This window comes from Fukomys damarensis, unplaced genomic scaffold, assembly GCF_012274545.1.
Source record: "Fukomys damarensis isolate Sample0158 unplaced genomic scaffold, DMR_v1.0_HiC HiC_scaffold_1, whole genome shotgun sequence".
NCBI lineage: Eukaryota > Metazoa > Chordata > Mammalia > Rodentia > Bathyergidae > Fukomys > Fukomys damarensis.
The window spans coordinates 10,823,556-10,826,875 of NW_022900913.1; the positions used below are offsets into that span (position 1 = coordinate 10,823,556).

At 49.4% G+C, this 3,320-nt stretch overlaps 1 protein-coding gene across 2 annotated transcripts in view; it reads left to right on the forward strand.

Annotated features, from left to right (window-relative positions):
• The window catches only part of Trio (trio Rho guanine nucleotide exchange factor), a 319,992-nt gene that overhangs the window by 305,148 nt on the left and 11,524 nt on the right, over positions 1 to 3,320 (forward strand). The window lies entirely within an intron of this gene.

The following is a 3,320-nucleotide window of genomic DNA, read 5'->3' on the forward strand; positions in this document are numbered from 1 at the left end:
GAGCGCAGCGCCTCTGGCCTCCGGACTGCGGCCGCGCCTGCATCTCTACTAACTCGCTCCTGGCTTTGTTCTCGTCTCCTTAACCAGAGAAGCCCATCATTAACCTCCTCAGTACAGCGTCTCTGAGTCTTTGCAGTTTTCCAACAAAGTATCTTGGGACTTTGTTTTCAGCCCCTGCCTCCCTCGCTCTTTTTTTTCCTTTTGGTTTGGAGTGGTCTTTTTCCTCCTTTCTACCTCCTATTTCAATTGAAGTCTATACACTTTAAGCTTTTTGCTCTTTGCTTGGTTTTGCTCTTTTATGCCTTATTTTTACAGCACTTTTGACTCATCTGACAAAAAAAATTCCCTCAAGAAAACTTCCTACAAACAACTCAAAACAAACTAAGCTGGCCAAATGGGGGGAAGGAATCTGCCCTGTGGGAATATCTCCCCTCAACCCCAACTTACTCTGGAGGAGACCCTCGAGCTTCGGCTCGCTGCGTTGGGCTTCGGGCCACCGCAGGCGGCTCTGTTCACGTCTGTCCAGCTGGGGTCGCTGTGGCGGGGGCATTCCAGCTCACTTGCTGTCACTTCACTTTGTTCTCAAGCAGAAGGGTGGCTGTGCTGGGTTTCCCCCTCATTCTGTGACTTCCTCACTGTCCTCCAACTGTGTCCTCCATGGCAGAAGGCCTGGCCCGTAACACTTTCCTGAAGGCATGCGTGAGTGAATAGAACTGTTCTAATGAGTGTTTGATCACTTTATAAATTTTTAAATACATTTCCCTGAAAGGGTCTGTGTCTCTCTTTGTGTGTATATATAAACAAACCTAGCTTTTGCATGTCTCTCTCTTCTGCACTTCTGTTAACCCCTTATTTGGGTTAACTTGGTCTGAGCTTTTCCTCCTTCACTACATAATTTTGCTAAATTGTATTTGAGGGAGAAATTAAGTGGGTCTTGATGGGTTTATTTACACCAAGTCTTGTTCTCCAAAGTGGGAGCAGGTGTCCTCTGTAGTGGACGCCCCTGTCATTTCTGCCATGGGTGCTGTGCAGAGCAAGGGAGTCTCAGCTTGTGTGAAAGAACTGGGTAGGCAGTGAGCATCTGAAGGCGATTCCAGTTATAAGAAGGCAGGTGGCCCACAGCACTCCGATGTCTACTCAGCAGCAGGCCTTACAGCCGTGACCGTCATGCAGTCAGCCAGTTGACATCTCTCGAGCCCATCTTAACCTGCACACTCGCCCAGGAAGCACAGGAGGAGCTTCTCCAAATCCATAGCTGCTCCAGCCAGGAGTCAGTGCTGTCGTCTGTGATGTTCCTGAGTAGTCAAAACGCCACAGCCGGCTCCCCGGTGTCCACCTGAGATGTGGCCCCAACATGCCCGGCCAGTTTTAGGCTGGGAGAGTTGCCTTCGATTTCTTGTGTGGTGGATTGCCTCATTGGTCCTCCACCCATTCAGGCTCCCAGGCCCCACAGCACAGGTCCTTCTTCCCCTCTCAGAGTTCTGTTGGCAGCAGAGTGAAGTGGGCACAGACCAGCCTCAGCCGTGCCTGTGCTGGCCCTTGCTGGGACTCTGCGGTCTGGCTGCTTGTCCTGTCTGCCTCTCTCCCGCTAGGTAGCCACACACAGCCACTCACTTCCCAGTCCAAGTAGCTTTGGGCCACGTCCACTGCCAAGGTGGTTGTGAGAATTAAGGAAGACAGATTTGAAATGCCTAATACACAACCTTGCACCTAGGGAGGTTTTCAGAAAATACTAACAGCTGGGATTATTGTGGCAGAACATTGAAATTATGAGTTGTAGCCTTTTACCCAAAGCAGCTATGCCACAAAATTTTTTTTTTACTTTTTCTATCACATTTAGATCTATAATGTCAAAACTGTTAGATGGTACCATAGAAATCAAACTACTGAAGTACACACTTAGAGTATAAAGTTGTATAAATGAGCAGGCAGAGGCCAGAGCCTGACATGCATGGCACCCCTCGAGCTAAAGCAGGGGCACCCACAAGGGACGGATAGGCACGTGGCACTCTGCCACGTCCTGGCTTAAGTACTGTTGTGGTAGGTCTGTGGCTCTGATCCCTGAGTTCCCAGGTTGGCCTCCCAGAGGCGGGCATGAGGTCTCTGGCTACCCACTCCCTAGCCTGCTCACTAGACCACAGCTGAGCAGGTGAGTGTGCAGGGCTCCCTCTTACTGGGGATCCCAGAGCCAGCAGAGGCATCTGAGCATCCCACAGCATCGCAAGCTTTTGAGAACGAGGTCCTAGGTGCCCTTTCCCACACCCTAACTAGGCAGAGGGCATGTGGACAAGAGGTGGCTTAGGACCTGCCAGCAGTCTCAGCTTTCCCCTCCTCCCCAACACAGTCGCTTGTTAAATAAGAGCCTGGAACACAGAACTGCCATTTGCGTTGCTCCCAGGTGCTTGCTTCATTTGTGGGCCTGGACAGGTGGCTCTGGAACGTCAGCTTTGCTTTACTGTAGCAGTCTTGTCCTGATGGAGTCACTTAACCAGCTCTGAGCACCTGCTCTGTCAGTCCCCATGACCAGAGAGGCTATCGCCACTGGGGCTGCACATAAGGGAAGGGCAGCATTCCCACACCCCATGCCACGGTCCCTTCCCAGAGGATCAGTGGCCCAGGGCACTGTGAGGCTATGCCGTGTGTCCCCAAGACAACAGCACCTGGAGGACATCAGACCAGGCAACTCAATAAAAGCACTACCTACTGAGGGACATGAAAAGGAGACAAGAGCAACTATGTGTAAAAAGTAGAATAGTAGTTAATGTACTTTTCAGATATTCCACATTCTTTTAAGTGAAAAAGAGGTAAAAATCGGCCGGCCTGCAACTTGCGATGCCAGAATACGTGTTCTCGAACATTTTATCTGGAGATTTCGAGGATCTCCATTATCTAATGTTTCAGAGAGCTGAAGCTTAATGGTACCTGTCTGTTGGGATCAGGACCAACCCGACATGCCATGAGCAGAAGGCCTTGACTACTCCTGGAGAGCACAAGGAAAACCAGACCAACTAATACTAAGCTTCCAGAAGGTCATTTTTTTTAGATTGTTTTTAAATTGCTATCCAGAGAAATCCTGATTTTCAGGTACTGAAAAAGTTGCACTAAAGCTAGCAGGAAGAGGGAAAGAAAAGTTAGCTGGGCGTGGCAGCACTCCTGGAAGGCTGAGGCGGGAGAAGCAAGAGTTTGAGCCCAGCCTGAGTGACTTGGCCACTTTGTCAAAACTTAAAAAATACAAATTTCAACAGAGTGGGGATATGTAGTTCTGTGTGAAGACTATGAGATAATCCCTGCTACTACAAAAAAAAAAAAAAAAAAACAAC